Source organism: Notamacropus eugenii, chromosome 1, assembly GCF_028372415.1.
Source record: "Notamacropus eugenii isolate mMacEug1 chromosome 1, mMacEug1.pri_v2, whole genome shotgun sequence".
Classification (NCBI taxonomy): Eukaryota; Metazoa; Chordata; class Mammalia; order Diprotodontia; family Macropodidae; genus Notamacropus; species Notamacropus eugenii.
In genome coordinates, this window is record NC_092872.1 from 456,186,233 (window position 1) to 456,205,347 (window position 19,115).

The window sequence follows — 19,115 nt, forward strand, 5'->3', positions numbered from 1 at the left end:
GCCTGTGTAAGGATTGTTCCTTATGCCTGGGATGTTCTTCCTCCTCATGCCTGCCTCTTAGTTTCCACAACTTTAAGACTCAGCTCAATTCCTGCTTTCTGTATGATGCCTTTCCCAATCTTCCAACTGCTTGTGACTTCCTCTTTCACATGACTTTGCATCTGTAAGGAATATATCTCATATGTACCTAGTTGTTTATACTTTATCTTCCCCATTAGAATGTGAGCTCCTTGACAGCAAGGACTGTTTTTGTCTTTTTTTGTGTCCTCAATGATTAGCATTGAGACACTTTGTGTCTGACACCCAGTAGATGCTTAATAAATGTTTGTTGGAATTCTAGGTCACTGTGCATGAACAGTGTGACATGGTAGTCATAAGGGATGATGAGTTCTTAGGCTTCTTCAAGAAAGAATGGCCTATCAAGGAAGTAATAGTCTCATTGTACTCTGCCACACTAAGAATTTGTCCAGATTATTGCCTATGTGCACTTTGGACATTGTATTCTTTTTTTTTTTTTTAACATTTTTTTTGCAATTCTGTTTATTTTATTTTTAATTTATGGAATTAAAAAAATTTCCTTAACAGTTTAATTTTTTAAAAAAAGATCATTGCACATGAAACTGCAAATCTATAATGTACAACTTTGCTATTCTTTTAAAATATAATATAGTTGTCATGTACATTTCTTTTTTCCCCTTTTTTCTTCCATCTCCCCACCTCTGCATTAGAGAAGACCATCATTAGACACAAACATGTATATACATATATATATATATTATATAAAAAATTATTCTGCACATACCTCTTTTTATCAATTCTTTCTCTGGATGCGATAGTGTCTTCCTTCACATTTTCTTTGTGGTTAATAAGGGTATTTATAATAGTCAAAATGACTTAGTCACTCAAAGTAGTTCTTAAAACAATACTGCTGTTACTGTATACAATGTTCCTTTGTTTCTGTTCATTTTGCTCTTTCTTAATTTGTGCAAGTCTATCCATGTTTTTCTAAGATCATCGAGTTCACCATTTCTTATAGGACAATAGTATACCATCACAATCACATATCACAATTTGTTCAGTCATTCTAGTGGGACATTGTATTCCAATAAGGATACTGATAAACTAAAGAGGGTTCAGGGGAGTGACCAAGACTGTGAAAGTTCTTGAATTCATGGCATGCCATGACTGGTATCCATGACAACTATCTCCAGGTATTTGAAGGGCTTTCCTATAGAACAGAGATTAGACTTTTTTTTTTTTGCTTGGCATTGGAGAATAGGTCTCGGAGCAACAGATAGAAATTCCAGAGATTTTAGCTCCACATTAGGGGAACAAACAAGCAAACAAACTTAAAGATTGTAGCTTTCCCAAGCATAGACGACTAAAAGTTTAACCCAGGGGTGGTGAACCTGCAACCCTGAGGCCATATGTAGTTCTCTAGGTCCTCAAGTACATCCCTTTGACTCCCTGGCTTAGATGGCTGAGGTTCTCGTAGAGGGAGTTTGGGGGTCAGGTGCAATTTCAAATTGTCTCTAAAATTTCTTTCAACCTTGAGATTCTATGAAAACAGAAACAGGATGATGGTTTGAAGTGACCCTGAGGAATGAGAAGAAAGATCACCTGCTCCTCATGCTTTTCCATTTAATTTGGGGAAGAAAAGTGAGAAATAGTCAGTCCTCCACAGGAAAGCACGGCAAGGAATATCGTAGCTAGCACTGATATAGAACTTTCAGGTTTGCAAAGTATTTTGCATAGTGTTTTATTTAGCCTCAAAATAACGCCAGGGGAAAGGTACTATTATTGTCTCCATTTTATGGATGAGGACTCTAAGACTGAGAGAAGGATTGTCCAGATTCTCCTAGCTTATAAATTATCTGAAGCATATGAACTTGGGTCTTCCTGATTTCAGGTCCACCTCTGTCCATTATTCCACCCACCTGCCTCATCTGGTAGCTTCTGGGTAGAAACAAGATTTTTATAGAACAGGAAGCTAGAAATAACAAGGAGAGGAAATAAAATGGTTTTGGTTAAAGGGATGTTTGATCACGGTAGCATTAGGAGTTCCAAGGACCTTATGGAAACACGAATTAGGAGATAACGGTTTTAATAGAGACAAATAAGGCCAACAGAATCCTAAGCATTGTCTTCTAAGTAATTAAGGGAGAAACTTCCACTCCCACTCTTTATGTCAAATGGTACAACTTGATTTTAAGAAAATTGTGTGTGTAGGGGCCCAGAAAAACCATGTGCCATATACAGTGGCAAGGACTTTGCATCCTTCCATAATTTCATTTCCTACCATACTCAGCATTTTTCAGGAAATAGTCCAATGCTCTTTTGAGGCCAGTGGAATACATATACATGCATATTTCTTTCTTTTTTTTTTTTTTAAGAAACATAAAAATGTGACTTGTAGTCAGGTGTCATTATCCCTACATTTGCTGGTCTCCATGCAGAGAAGTAATACCTTTTTTTTTTTTTTTTTTTTTTTTTTTTTGCTATTTTTATCCTGTAAATGAATGACTCATTCTGGACCTTTGGTGTCCTCCTTTTCAAAATAATCATTTTGTCCTATATGGTTAGATGGTATAAATAATTTTTTTTAAAATCCAAAGCTAGATTCTTTCTGCTTCCCCCATGATGGTTAAAACCAGGCCTCTCTCACTACATGTCATATGATGTTTGGGAATAAAATGTGTATGTGTATTTTTTAACTCAACAATGTGTGTATCTCATTCTGTAGTAACCATTAGTAGAGTTGAATGCCTGTAGCAAGCCAACTGCTCCTGATTATTAAACATAGAATATGAAAAGCTGAGCGCATAAAGAGAAGAACCTTCCTCAAGTCACTCCCATTGTCAGCAGGGAAAATAAAAATTGTTGTCTGCTTATAGATGCTTATTTGCTTTACATTACGGTTACACCTCAGAGCTTTGTCTTAGGCAACCAAAGTTGTTTTTATCCCTCTCTTCTCCAGCAATGACAACTGATTATTTCTGTAAGCAAGTACTCTATCCATTATTAAATTGATTATTCAAATCTCATTTAAAAAAAGAAGCCAGATGGCAATTTTCCATTATTTGTTGCTACTGGCAACCACCAACCCCAAACTGAAATATTTCCCATTTTTCCTAGTGGCTGAGGAGCCTGCCTCATTTCCCATGCAAAGCAAAGGTAGAACCCGGTCCTGAAAATGCATCACCAGTTACCAAAAGGGAACGGCGCTATTGATTATTTCAGAACCAGCTTTTCATGGGCAGAATGGTTTTTACTTTTGATGACCCTATAATTAGCTTATATATTCACATACAGTAACTTTGTCCCCATGTACGTTTGGGCGAGAGTTGTTGTTGTGGTCTAGTTGTCATGACAGCAAGAAACATGTTTCTACATGTCCAGGAGACTGTCTATTTTAAGACCCTAATAAGTATGCCCTGCTAATGAATCAAAAATAATGATGATCATGGCATGCAATGAGTTTCGAAATCTAAGGAGGTTTGAAATCTAAACACTAGATAATTGCTTTTATTTGTGATAATCTTCAAACATTTTTCTCTTACCTTCTGTATAACACACATGCACACGCACATGGATGGAACTATAATCTCTTCCTTTTCTGAACATTCATGTGTCTATATGTGTTTGTATGTTACATACTATTGGTATTTTGGGAGTGTCCTAAAGAATGAAGAGATGGTATATATAGTAGAAAGAGGCCTTAAATTGGAGTCAAAGGACTTAGATTTGAATCTCTGCTCTGTCCTTTACTGGCTGAATAATGATGAGCAGATATAACTTCCTCTGGGCCTCATTTTCTTTATCTGTAAAAAGTGGTAAGGTGGGGAGGGTGGCCTACTCAATAATTGTTAAGTTCCCTGCCAGCTTTAATTCAGATCATGTAATTCCACTTTTGCCAATGTTCTTTTCTCCTTGGAAATTCATTATTTCTTTACCTACATATATATATACGTATATATATATATACACACAATATATATACACATATATGTATATATATGTATGTATACATATATACACACATACATGCATATATATGTGTGTGTATATATATGTATATATATATTATTTCTATACCTTTATAACATTTATAAACTTTCCAAGGCATCTTCTTCATAGTGACCCTGGGGTGAGGTATGTAGTTCAAGGTTTATTGTCAGTATTTTACAGACCAGCGAACTTGACTGGAAATCTTTTTGTGATTGTCATTTTCATAAAGTCAAGTGTGGGAATCCATCTCCCAGTAAAAACAATATCACAGACTTAAAAGAAGCTCTATATACTATCCCTTGGAGGTTACAGAATTGTCCCTGTTCTTCAGACTCAATTTATCTCATTGAGAAGAAATAGAATAAAACTGAATACTTAGTTTCCTTCCTTATAGGAGGAAGAGGAATTCACAATTAAATGCTGTTTCCCTAAAGGCCTTCAGAAGATCTTGGAGAATAGCAAATCATGAGCAGACACAAGCTTGAGCAAATATCTGTGCCTTTTACGGTAGCCCCATTCCTTAAACTTCATTAGACTCTATCAACCTGGAAAGTCTCTGAGTATGGGCCCTGTATGACTGCTGTCCAAAGACCAAGCCTAGCTGAGTTTGGAGAGGTTCATCACTAGGTTGGTCCCCGGGTGACACTTTTTTCCAACCACAGCAGGCCTCAAGGTCCATGTACAAACTCTAACAGGATGAATTTGGCATTAGTGGAAGGGGTGGTCATACCAAAGAAATCATATATCCTTGAAATTTTGAAAGGTTCCCTGATTTATGGTTCAGAGGCAGCCTAGCAGCAGAGAAGTAAAGGAGTCAGGAAGGCATGAATTTATTTATTTTTTCAGTAATTAATTAATTTATTTTTAGTTTCCAGTGTTCACTTCCATAAGATTTTGAATTTTAAATTTTCTCCCCCTCTTTTTCCTCCGCACTCCCCAAGATGGCATGAATTTGATACAGGTTCTACTTATACATTCACATTAAACGTATTTTCACATTCGTCACGATGTAAAGAAGAATTAGAACTAATGGAAGAAACCACGCAAAAGAAGAAGTAAAACAAAAGGATAGCAAAATATATGTTTCTTCCTGCATTCAGACTCCAGAGTTCTTTCTCTGCGTGTGGATAGCATTTTCCATCATGAGTCTTTTGCAGCTGTCTTCTATTCTTGCATTGTTGAGAAGAGCCAAGTCTACAAAGTCAGTCATTGTACAATGTAGTTGTTGCTATGTACGTAGTTCTCCTAGTTCTGTTCAGTTCACTTAGCATCAGTTCATATAAGGAAGACATGAATTTCAATCCCACTTCAGGCTCTTCCTATGTGACCTTGGACAAGCCACTTAATCTCTGTGGGCCTTTGTTTCCTTATCTGCAAAATGAGGCTAATAATAGCTTAAACCTCATCAGCTTGTTGTGAAGATCAGATGAAATACAGTATCTAAAGCACTTTGCCAAACTTAAAGTGCTATATAAATGCTAGCTGTTCTTTGTACTTAGTTTCTTATAGGTTGGCAAATTCAGCCTAAGAAGATGCGCCTCCTTCCCTTAAAAGGTAGTCACAGGTAGTTATTTTAATAGCAGGACAGACAATTCAGTTAGACATAAGTGCAGTGAACAGTTGTCAGAGAGCAACCTCAGGATCCCAACTGGGATTTCCCCTTCGATTTGAGAGACTTCATTCAGGAAAGCCAGAGGCCTCAAGAAACTAAGGAAGTAGAGAGGGAGAAGACCAGGACCTTAAAAGCAAAGAAAGTTGGAACCATTTTAAGCAAATATGCTTGCTAGGTACAAATACTTTAAATAAGCCTGGAGGAAATAGTGCCTCACTGTTGTAAGGACTTTGCCTGTAGGAGAGCTCTGTGAAGGTTTGTTCTCCTAAGCAACTGTTCTCTTTGCGCAGGCTATATCTGTGCTTCCTTCCATCCCTCAGCTCCCTCAATCCTGCCCCGCAACCTCATGCCTAACTTCCTTCAGAGCTTAGCTCAAATGTTACTTCCCTAAGTGAAGCCCTTCTTTGATCCTTCCAGATATAAGTACTATATCCCCTCCCGCCTTGCAAAAATTGTTGTTTATTTTGTTATAAACTTTTACATGTGCACATTATCTCCCTTGATAGAATGTAAGCTCCATGGGGGCAGAGATAGTTTCTTTTTCGGTCTCTGTATCTTCCACAGTACTTGACACATAGTAGATACATAATAAATGCTTATTGATTGATTGATTGTATAGTAGGAGTTAGAGTAGAAAAGTGGGCTGAAGCGATGAGTTCAGAGAAAGGGTTTGTATAATCAGCTTCTTCCTTTTTAGAGAATTCCCTAACATCCAGAGCAGCTGCAAATATCCACCTACATATTGAATCTCCAGCACATTCTTTTTTATAAAAATTAAATGCCTCTTTATTGTCAAGAAGCACTTCCCAGTATAAAGACTGTTTACATATTGTTAACCACAAATACTCTTTAGCTCCATAATTCAGGGAATCTATTATGGCAATTTTAAGAAACAAAATATTAACATATAAATGCTGTAATGGTAGAAATGTGCTAGCATACATGTTAGGTTTCTAATCAAACATTGCAAAAATGCATTAATCAGTATTTCATAGTTCATTACAGTCTGACTAATTTTGAAATCCCTCATGTAAATTGATTAAATGTCTTCTGCATTCAGATAAATGGGCTTTTGTTTTAAGCAACCTTTACTGAGAAGACCACATTTTTCGTTATGGAATTCTTGCAGTTTTTGGACTGCTTGAAGGCAATTCTAACTACTCACCCTTCCTACCCTATCCACATGTTTGCAATCCAGTCATCAAGTCAGTTAGCATATTGAGCACCTACTCCATGTTCGCCACTGTGCTAAACACTAAGGAAAATGATAGAGAAGAATAGTAGATGGTCCATGCACTCTTGGGGCATATACTCTTTTTGGAAAGAAATTACTTAGAATCATGAAACAACTAGAAGCAAGATAGTGATGAACAAAATGCTCAGTCCTTTGGTTCAGGTACTAAGTGCATCCTGGGTTCTCTCCAGTCATCCTGATGAATATCTGGATTCGGATGGTTCTGTAGGAGAAGTGAGGCTGGTGACCTTGCACAGCCTTCTCTCACTCAAAACAAAGTTACATGAAGGTCATGTCATCATTTCTCCGATGGCATGATCTTCTTCAGCAACGAAGGAAGAACAGAGTCATGAAGATGGAGCTTGAGACAGGTCTTTAAGGAAAGTAGGATTACCACATGACTTCCTCAAAGAAGGTGCCTTGGACTTTAACTCACATTTCTTTCCTTTTTTCATAGGAGAATATAACTCCAGTTATATCTGGCTATTAAGAGAATAGTTTATCTACTAAAGCCTCAAGTTCTAAGGCTTAGTTATCTAGGTCCCAAGAGAAGTGTTCTAACAAAGGAAGAAGACCATGGAATAGCTGCTTTTGGGACTTTTATGGACACAGTCTCATTTTTGTCTAGTGCAATTAAGAAAGTATGATGCTCAACATGGGAGGCAATGAGGTGCGATGGAAAGAGATGTGAACTTGAAGTTCTAGGACCCAAGTTTCCTTATCTATAAAAAGAAGGGTGTTGGGCCAGATGACCTGAGACTCTTCCAATTCTAGAACTATGATCCTAAGTGATCCTAAAACAACAGGTGTAGCACAGAGATAGAGAACTGGGCTTAGAATCAGGAAAATCTGGCTTCAGATTTGACCCTACACACTTGCTAACTATGTGATCCTGGGCAAGTCACTTAACTTCTCTTTGCCACAGTTTTCTCATCTGTAAAATGGGAGTAAAATAGCACCCACCTCCCAGGGTTGTAGTGAGTATCAAATAAGATAATAATTGTAAAGCATAACGCAATATCTGGCATATAGTACATGCTATATAAATGTTTTATTATTATTATTATTAGTGTTAGACATATTTCCACAGCTGTGACAAGTGTGGACAGTTAAGAATAGATCCATAGTTAAGAAAAACCCAAGCTCAAGGCAGGTTTGCAGTAACTAGTTGTGTAAATGGGCAAGTCACTGGACCTCTCACTTCTCAAGGGCCTAGGCAACTCTCTAATGGCTACAAGTTGAAGACAATTTGGGGATTTCCTTACAATGATGAAACCATTACTTTGAATTTTCCTAAAAGGGTCAAATCAGGGAAAAATTAATCATATTTCTTTTTAAAATGGAGAAGTTTATGATATATTTCTTGATTGACATCACTGATATCTTCAAATGACAAGTAAAGGGACTGTGGGTTATAATAAAACAGTTGCACTCTTGAGATGAGCAGACCTGGGTTTGGGACCTGCCTTTGCAATTTACTTGCTGTGTGATGGTTAGCTAATAACTCTACATTTATGAGCTTCAGTTGTTTCATCTAGGCATCAACACTTCTCATTAATATGGGCACTCTTGCCAATTATTCAGATTGCAATATACCCATAACTTCTCCTTCTATGACATTCTTACTCATGTTCTCCTATAGATCTTTATAGAGGAGCTAACCGAAGTGCTGAAAGCTTTCTCAAGGTCTGAACATTTCATATGAACAAACTCTAAACTCAGGCTTTTCATATCTGTTATCCATAGTTTTACCTGGGAAATTCACCTCTTTTTCAGAGATCATATTTTTGAATATCTTTTATGCCTCTCTCATCTCTCTAGACATCATTGACACCACATTAAATCTTGTACACATAATATGTGTATCCTTTGGGTCACTGGAAAGTTTGATTTTTTTTATTCAAAGAATTAGATCTTAGATTTAGATCTGAAAGAGATCTAGTTCACTGGCCTTATTTTGCATCTAAGGTAACTGAGGTTCAAAGAAATTAAGCAACTTGCTGAAAGTCTCATAGAGGATAAATAAAAAATTAGGATTTGAACCTGAGACTTCCAATGCTCAGTATAAAACTCTTTTCATTGTAGCATAATGTGATATTTTATGATTTCTAGTAGTATGGAAGAAGTATAAGGGAAGGAGAGAAGGAAACAAGCATCCCTAGAAGAATATTGGTATTTAAAAAGTAGACTGTTCTATAAATGAGCATGTTGAGGTCCAGTGTGCTCTCTTCTTTCAATTGCCTCTTGATGTACAACTTAATAGAATGCCCATCTATTTTTATATAAATTATTAAGATCTTATGTTCTTGTATCACTTTCATTTTAGCATATTCACTGGCAACAAAAGGTATATCCCTTATAACAAGAAACAAAAAAATAAAAATAAAAAGGTATTTCAGCAAATATCAGTAATACAACAACAAATTTGATGCAGTGTTCCATACTTATAGTCTCCCACATTTGATAATAAGGAAGGGAGATATCATTTCTCTACTCCTTAGAAAATTAGTCAGTTAGTCAACAAGTATTTATTAAGCACTGTGTGCTAGTCTCTGTGCTAAGTGCTGAGAATATAAATACAAGCAGAAAGAAAGGAAGACACTGCCCTCATGGAGCTTATACTCTAACAGAAGTGATACAAGTAAAGGAAACTAACAAGGTGGGAGAGGGGAAGACAAATGTACCTGGGACAGGGAGCATGATAGAGATAGTCTGGAGAGTTGAGAGTGTTTCTTCAACTGGCTAAGCTTGATTATTTTAATTACACAGCATTATATTTGCATTTTTCTTTTTTTTTTTTACCATTTGCATCATTATGGTTGCTATATAAATTGTTTACCTGACTCTATTGTACATTGTATCAGTTGATATAGGTCTTCCCAAGCTTCTCTGTATTCTTTATATTTATTATTTCTTATACCATAATAATTTTCGTGCACCACAATTTGTTTATTATTTCCCCACTCAATGTGCATCTGCTTTGTTGCCATTTTTTTAGACTTTCAATCTATGCCATAATCTGGGCAACAGGCATTTTTCATTCATCTGCTGTTTTGTTGTATGAATTGTTAGGTAAATTTCATTTGAATGATCCCAAATCTCATTAAGGAGATTTATAATATTCTTGGGTCCATTACAGTCATATCAATGCCATTTGCAAATAGGAATACCTGTTTGATCGATCGATCTATCTATCTATCTATCTATCTATCTATCTATCTATCTATCTATCACTTTTTGATTTTGACTGTGCATAGGTCATCCTCCATCACTGTGGTAAATAGTTTTTGTCAATTTTATCTCCTACTGTTACATTTTTATGCCTATCTTAATATTCATCAGCAGAGGATCATTGAACAATTGTCTATATGTATTGAGGAATCTTGTAAGAAATTAACATATGTATGGAAGAAACTTTGTTGGAAAAGAATCTCTTATAATGCTTTTCTCTGCAGTCATAATTTGTTATGATAATAAACAATAAACATGGTCATATCTTATAGTTCCCACACCTATCAATGTGACCACAAAAATAGAGTTACAGGAGATCTTTTGTGTAAAATAATATGAAAACAATTTCTGAAAGTCTTAATAACTCCAATCAATACCATGATTCCAGAGGAACTATGGTGAAGAATGCTAAGCACTTTCTGACAAAAAAGCAATGGAATATGCACATATATATGTATCTATGTGTACATATGTGTGTATCATGCATGTAAAAGTACATTTGTCTATATATGTGTATATACATATATGTATGGATATATAATGTGTGTATGTATGTGTATATATCACATATATAAACATAATTTTGAATATCTTCAATATGGGGCTTTGCTTTGCTTGACTGTACCAATTTATTACAAGGGTTTTGTTTTTCTTTTTTTCACAAAGAGGAAAAGATGGAGGAGAAAAATAAATGCTTAACAATTGAAATTTTAATTTAAAAATAAAAGTATTTGTGAAATCTTGCCCATTTCCTGACCCCTTCTCATATTTCTTCAAAAACTATAAATACATATATATGAGTGTGTATATATATATATATATATGTATATATACACACACACATATTGTTGACTTAGCAACCCATAGACATATAATAACACATTGCCATGTGTGTATCTAAACCTGTTAGCATGTCAGAATATGCATGCATATTTGACATGTATATGGTTATATGTATATATTTCAAACTCATTAAGATTTTATAAAGCAAATTAAGTTATGGAATCATGTTGCTTCTTGAGCATATTTTTCCTTTTTGTCCCTGACTCTTTCATTCATTTATTTATTCATTCAACATTCAGATACCATTGAAAACATGGCAGTTATCTGGCACAGTGGATAGAGTGCTGGACCTGGAGATAGGAAGACCTGTGTTCAGAACTAGTCTCAGACACTTATTAGCTGTATGACCCTGGGCAAATCATTTAACCCCAATTGCCTTAGTTTCCTCATCTGTAAAATGAACTGGAGAAGGAAATGGCAAATCATTCCAATATCTTTGCCAAGAAAATCTCCAAATGGCATCTCAAAGAATCAGACATGACTGAAATGACTGAAAAACAAAAACAAGGCAAGTGCTAAACTTGCTTTAAGTACTAAGGATAAAAAGACCAAAACAACACCTTCCCTCAGGGTGATTGCATTCTGTTGGGATTTGTTTGGCATCTTCCTTTTTAAAAAATACCTTAAAAATCAATGTCAGTATTTTTAAAATTTTGTCATCTTCAGTACATATTGCCTTTGTCTCATCTAGTATCATTGTCTGGTCAATCTAGTGTTGCTAGCTTCAGTTTCTTAAGTACCATTTGTGCTTCTTTATATAAAAATATTAGAATTTAGATGTTGGAGTCTAAATGTAATTATTCTATTTGCAATGATTTTTGACAACAGACTAATAGAAATATCAATTAATAGAAACAGTCCATCTATTTGTGCTCTTCCCAGCATCATCTATAAGTATTCTTAGATATAATTTCTAAGTAACTTCTCCCATTTGCTGGTTTTTGGTTAATATTCCTCAGGATAATATTTTTCAAATGAATTTATGTCATAGAGTTGTCCTAGGTTTTCATATCTCTCTACTTGGCAAGGAAATTGTATTTTCTGTGTTGTTTTGTCTTCATCACAATAGTGATTACTTTGCATCTTTTAAGTTTCTAAAGCTTTCTAAAGGAATTTAGGATAGTCGGTTTCAATCTCCCTTGCTTCTTCAGTTTCCCATGTCTAATCATCAGTAGTTTTGTTTGAATAGGTCAGGATTAAGCTGTTATAGTTAGTTGCAACATGATCTTAAGATCATTATCTGTTCTAATTTATTGCTGATTTTAATCTCCACACAAGTTAGTCTATGATTTAATTATGCACATATTCTGAAATAACTCTCATTTATAACCAGTTGTTTCCTATCAATTAAAATTCAATCACTTTCACTTTTTGTGGTGTTCAGTGCTTGTCATCCTCAGGGTGTTCCAATTCACTTCTTGCAGAAGATATTTATAAAATATAGTACAAACAAAAAGCTTCTGAGGAATCTACATACCTCTGGCCCTTTTCACTTATTAATTTCAAATTATATTTTCTGACTTTTTTCATTTTCTCCTATGAGCATCTTTGCACTGAAACCATTGAGTGTGTGTTTACTTGGTTTACCAAGTCTGGTCAAATCTTTCATAGAATCTTCCTCAGCAAAAAATATTGGAGCATAAACTTCATGTATTAGTCTTTTCCCCCCTCATCTTTACCATTGCAAAGATGAAATGAATAATTGTCCTGTGGAAGGATGCATCTTGTTTCTTTTGGGGACATATGAAATTATCCTGACCTAATTTGCCTCTCCAAAGAAAACCAGACCTTAAAGGGCCATATAAATGTGTGCTATTCTTCTTCTATTAAGCAACAACTTTTTTTTTTTAACATCTTCTGGCTTCACTAACAGCAATAACATAAATGTTGAAATGGTTCATTTACACTAATACTAGATCACCTTGTGGGGTTTTGGATGACATCTCACATTTACAGTACCAAAAATTATGTAAATATTTATTATATGTACTCCAAAAATTGAGTTTCTTAGTACCTTGCATACCTTGACTCTTTTATAAGGAATGTCAAAAAGACCAAAATTCCACAGTTCATAGGCCAAAGCACTGAAAGTAGCCTTGAAATAGGCTAAATTATTTTAGTATAATTTTTATTTCTCTTTTGAGCATATTGCTGAGCAGAGAAAAGAGTGGACAAGGAAATGGCAAATCTATTTTAGGCTTGGCCTTTTCACTGTCAAGTTCAGTGTCCATGGACAAAGTATTCCACCTTTCTGAATTCTGTTTGTAAACTGACGACCAGATTTTGTCCTGAGTTATCTCCCAAGGGTATAGTGATGGGAAATCCATAACTGTGTGTAAAATATTTTAAGTCTTTTGGCCAGTGGATATTATGTAAGTCCAAGTAATTGTTATCCAGGGGGAAATGGAACTGACTTTTTCAACAGTGCCCTGGATTTGTTTTTTATAGAACTCTCTCCTTTAAGTCTGATACATTACTTGAATGTTTAAAATATGATAAGTCCAGGAGATCAACTCTCTCTCTCTCTCTCTCTCTCTCTCTCTCTCTCTCTCTCTCTCTCTCTCTCTCTCTCTCTCTCTCTCTCTCTCTCTCTTTCTCTCTCTCTCCCCCACCTTTTATCAGTCTCCCTCCCCTCTTCATTCCCATGTTTAACATTTCACTTAACCTACTTAACTTATCTATGGAAAGTTTTAGTGTCATGTTTCATGACCAAAATTCTTTCCATGATGATTGGTACCCTCAGTAGAAAGTATGGCTTTCCATTCATGTTTCAATATTGATCATCAATTTCACCAAACTTGCCAGAACTCATACTTGACTATTTAATGTTTCACTTAATCTTCCCTGAGTACCTGTTTCCTTTCTAGATTCCCCTTTTAGAAGCATTGTGTTACAGTGAAAAGAGTCCTGAACTTAAAGTCAAGAGGGACCTGAATTGTAATCTGACCTCTGAAGCTTACTAGCTATTCAGATAAATCATTGAAACTGTGTGTCTCCTTCTATTATTGCCAAGATGAACATATTCCTGCATTTCCTACTTCAAAGCGTTGTTATAAGTCTAAAAATCATTGTTGTGTAATTCATAAACAGCTATAGAAACAAGTTATCTTTATTCCAGAGTTATCTGACATGAATTGAATTTGAGAGTTGATATCCAGTGATTAATTTGATAAGCCATCTTTTATTATAGAAAGAGCATATTGTAAGGTACTAGGTTTGGGGGAAATTCATATTACCATTCTTCCTGGAAAAGTAGAGAGTATTCCATAGACACCTTTGCCCCCATTTACTCTGTCACCTTGGATCTGTTAGATTGGGTTCTCTACTGACTTTTGCTTAGAACACCCTTCTCTATGTGGGTGATGGCTTGATTCTTCCATTGTTTCTATATGAAGCCTATGTTTTTGATGCAACCTCCATATGGGTATATGTATGTGCATAGTTGTTAGCATGTTTATTTCCTCCCTTAGAATATGATCTCCTTGAGAACGGAATATATACCTTTGCATTCATTTGGATCCTCAGCACTTGGCACAGTGCCTGACTTGCAGTAAGTTAACCTTCCTTATGGTTCCAGGACAACTTGGTTTTTTTAAACAAGGACTACCATGTGAGAAACATTATTTTCAACCATTCCTTTCCACCTTACTTTCTCTGGGATCCTAGTTCATGCTCTTAGTACCACTGTTCTAGCCCCTAATGGGTCTTATCATCAGTAATTTCTCCTTCTACCAATTTTGTAGAACTATTGAAGACATTTTCTTATGCCTAGATCTTGTCACACCACTCTTTTGTTGAACAATTTCCACTGCCTCCCTATTGCCAGCCTAGAAAAATTCAGACTAGTTTTTCTGGTGGTCAAAGCCCTCCCCAGCATGGTGCCATACTGTACTTATAGCCTTAGCTCTCCTCCATTCTTTCTATCATGTTGCTATACTGGACTGTTTTTTTCCTGGACATACTCTTTGTTTTTGTCGTGTCTGTACCTTTGCCTAGGCTGTTCCTAACTATCTTAAGTTCCTTCTGTACCTCTCTTCACTGGTTGAATTTTTATTCAGAGAGACAGCAAGCTATAGTGGACAGAGTATTGAAATTGAAGTCAGGCCGATGTGGGTTCAAGTTCTGTTTTTGACACTCACTACCTATGTCACAACAGATACATCCTTTAACTTTTCCTGAACTCAGTTTCCTTATCTATAAAATAGGGTTAATTATAGTATTCACTTCACAGGTTTGTTGTAAGGATGAACTGAGACAATATATTTTATTTTGCACTTTGAAAACCTAATAGAACAATACAAATGATAGGTATTACTATTAAAACTTATGCTGAATACTACTTATTCTATCAAGACTTCTGGATCTCCCCAGGAAGAGACATTTCTCATCAGATGTAGCTTTATTTTTTTTGTTGTGCATTTTTTAAAGAAATGCAGATATCTATATTTATGCCTTATCCCTCTACTGAACTGATTGTAAACTCCAGGAAGACAGGGATTCTGTATTAAACTTTGTACCTCCTGACTACATTCCATACGTTCTTAATAAATGTTCATTGATTGAATGGTTTGTTAGTTGATTGAGACAAAAAAGACTTTCTTAGACCTTTAGATGGCTTGGAGAGGTCAGCTCTGCCAGTAATCAGAAGTCTCTGACATTTGTTCCACAAAGTTTAAGTATAGATGAACTACAGACATCCCTGAGTCAAGCCTTGACTTACCTAGAAACAGACAAATGGAGCTATTATATGGAGTTTATTTGTTAGAGTTAATTAATTGTCTTATTATTTGATCTTTTATCTCAGAGAAGTTTGCCCCATGCAGTCATATTCTCCTGCTTGACCGAGTAGCAGAAGTAAGCTGACCTAGTGTTCTATGAACCAGCTAAGTCATTGGTTTCCCTGGAAACAAGAACCACACAAAAATATCTCCTTCTCTCTTTCTAGAAACCTAATGTTGGAAGCAACCTTAGAGAGCATCTAGCCCACACTCCTACCTATCTAGGAATTTTTTCTACAATATCCCTGAATGGAATTAAATCCATATTCTACTTGAATGCTTTTAAAGACAAAAATCTCACTACCTCATAAGGCAGATTATTTTATTTTTGAACAGTTTTTATTGTTAGGATATTCTTTCATGTGTGCATTAAAGTCTGCCTTCCCATAACTTCAATTCATTTGTCCTAACAGTGGAAAGAGTGCAGGACTTGTATTTAGGAACACCCAAGTTCAAATTCTACCTCAGACACTCGTTAGTTGTTTGATGTTAGGCAAATTACATAACCTCTCTTTAAACCTCAGTTTCCTCACCTACAAAATAGGGATAAACTAGCACCTGCATCATAGTGTGATTTTGAGGATCCAGTGAGATAGCATATATTAAGTCCTATTCAAACTAAAAAGTGTTATAATAAATGGTAGTAAATATTATTTTATTATTGAGGCAGCTAGGTGGCAGAGTGGATAGAGCACCAGACCTGGAGTCAGGAAGACCTGAGTTCAAATCTGTCCTCAGACACTTACTAGCTGTGTGACCCTGTTTGCCCCACTTTCTTCATCTATAAAATGAACTGGAGAAGGAAATAGCAAACAATTGCAGTACTTTTCCCAAGAAGACTCCAAATTGGGTCACAAAGAATCAAATGTGACTGAAACAATTGAACAACACTAATTAATATTATTTGCTAGAATAATGCTAATTTCTCTTCCATATGCCCTCAGTAATTTGAAGGCAGCTATCAAATTCTCCCTAAAGCCTTCCTTTTTCCAACGTAAACAATTTTCTAAACTGATATTGAAATAACATGGTTTTTAGATTCTTTTAGATTCAATATCTTCTTCACTCTCTTAGATTCTTTTTGGTGTGGGGCCTTATAGATAGTGACGAAAGTGGTCATGAGCTCCTGAGCCTGTAGCTGACAGAGGGTAATGACTCAGATCTTTTAATACCTTCATGACCTTGGGTTACTTAAATTCTCTAAGCCTTTTTTCTTCATCTGTAAAATGAAGGAGTTGGGCTGGATTATCCAGTGACCATCAAGATAATAATTAATAATAATAATGATAACTGGTATTATTATAGCACTTGAAGACTTTGCAAAGCACTCTACAAATTTTGTCTCATTTAATCTTCGCATCAACCTTGTAAAATTGGTGCTATTATTATCATCACTGTTTTATGGAGGAGGAAGCAGAGTTAGACAGAATTTAGGAGACTGTGAATATCTGAGGTAAGATCTGAATTCACATCTACCTGATTCTAAACCTTGCACTCTATCTGTTGTGCCAATGAGCTGACTTCACTCTGCTAGAGGAATGGAATTCCATTCATATTAGTCTACTTAAAATAAATGAACTTGATATCATCAAAAAATTTCAACTCAATGAAAAGATGAGTAAGGGAACAGGAAGAATTATTTTCATTGTATGTCCATGGATAACAAGGAATGACATTTCATGAGACATGTCTATCTTTCCTTGCAGAGTTTATGAAGAACATAAACACATAGGATGTCATGAAGGTATAGCAGCATAGACATCAAAGTCTACTGCAAGGGATAAAGCAATAGAGAAATGATCAGAAAAGCTTGAAGCACTGTTCTAAACTAAGCAGACATAAATCTTTGCTAATCAGAATTTGATATCTGATTCAACATGAAGATGGACACAGAGGAAAAAGGTGAAAATTACATTAGACTCTATGGTTTCTTATAAAGAAATAAAAAAGAGACCAAAGACTCAGATAAATTACTTAGAAGTTTCAATTATCTTCAGTCCATCCCAAATGCTTTCTTAGAGAAAAGAGTTGGAAGGTGTGTGGCCACGGTGAGCACTGAGCAACATCACAGTGAAGGAAATTGATTCTTTCTTAATAGATAGGAAATGACTGGTTACTGAGGTGAGAGCCATTTTTGAATCAACCATCTGTGTACAGTTAGCTCGTCAACCGGTTAGAGTAAAGATTAAAATCAATACCAAACTGAAAGAAAGATGAGACAATACTGCACAAAAACACAACAGGTCCAACCCAGCCTATTTTTAAAATGATATTTACTCCAAAAAAATGTGAAATGAGCAAAAGTAAAGTTATTGACTCTGGTTATTGCCATTTCTTAGAGATTTGCTAATGCAAAAGAGTTGCCACAATGGCAGAACTGAAAGATTCTAGAAGCTGCCTCAGATACTAAGTATTTGATTTTCTTGCCATTCAGAAAGACATGGCAGCCAAGGACGATGCTGATTTAACAAGGAAGCATGTTTCCAAAACATAGAATAATAGAACATGAATTGTATTGCTTCACAAATAAATACCCCAGACTCAATAGGAGTCAGAAAAATTGGCATTGCCCCTAAATCACTTTCTCCCAAGAGCATTTAGAGACAAAAGTGGAGAGAAGGCAACAAATGGGCATGAAATGGCATAGATCTGCTGGACTTTTTATAGTTGTCTATTCTTATTGGCAGTAACAGCAGAACCACTCCATTTGTGTTCTGGTATTTCAGTACACTTACGCTATGTGAGGAAACTGAAATAGTATTAGCAAATAGAACAGGTGAGTCTGAGCAGATACAAAGAGAAGAAATCTGTGCTGGAGGTGATGTAATTTCAAAGGTATCCAGGAACTGATGCCCAAGGTATCCCAGGCAGAGGAATCAGAAAACTCATAAACAATACTCTCATTGAAAAGTGGTGACTGAGAGGATACAACAGCTATTGACCCATATACTCATGTTCTTATGTCTATGTATACAAGTCATATAACAACATATATGGGGAGAAAAATCAAAATTTAGGTGATGTAAAAAGACTGGTGAAATTGACTCCAGAGGAATGATGATGAATGAAACATAACTACTTCCTTTCCATAGGGAAGTGGTAGACAATAGGTGCAGAATGAGGCATACTGTCACATCTTTGTTTTGCTTAACTCAACGTCCCTGTTATACAGGATGTCTCTGTGGCAGAGATTGGAGTAAGAGGTCAAATAAGTATCCATAAAATAGCTATTTAAAATTTTAGAAAATAAAAATCTAAACAGTAGTTTTGCCTGCAGTATATTTCTCATACTAATCTGAGCATCCATCATCATCATCATCAGCCATGTAACTTGTTTATGCAACTATACCAAGGGTATTCTTGATAATAACATAAGGAAAAAGGCTTTTTTTAAATAGAATTTTATTTT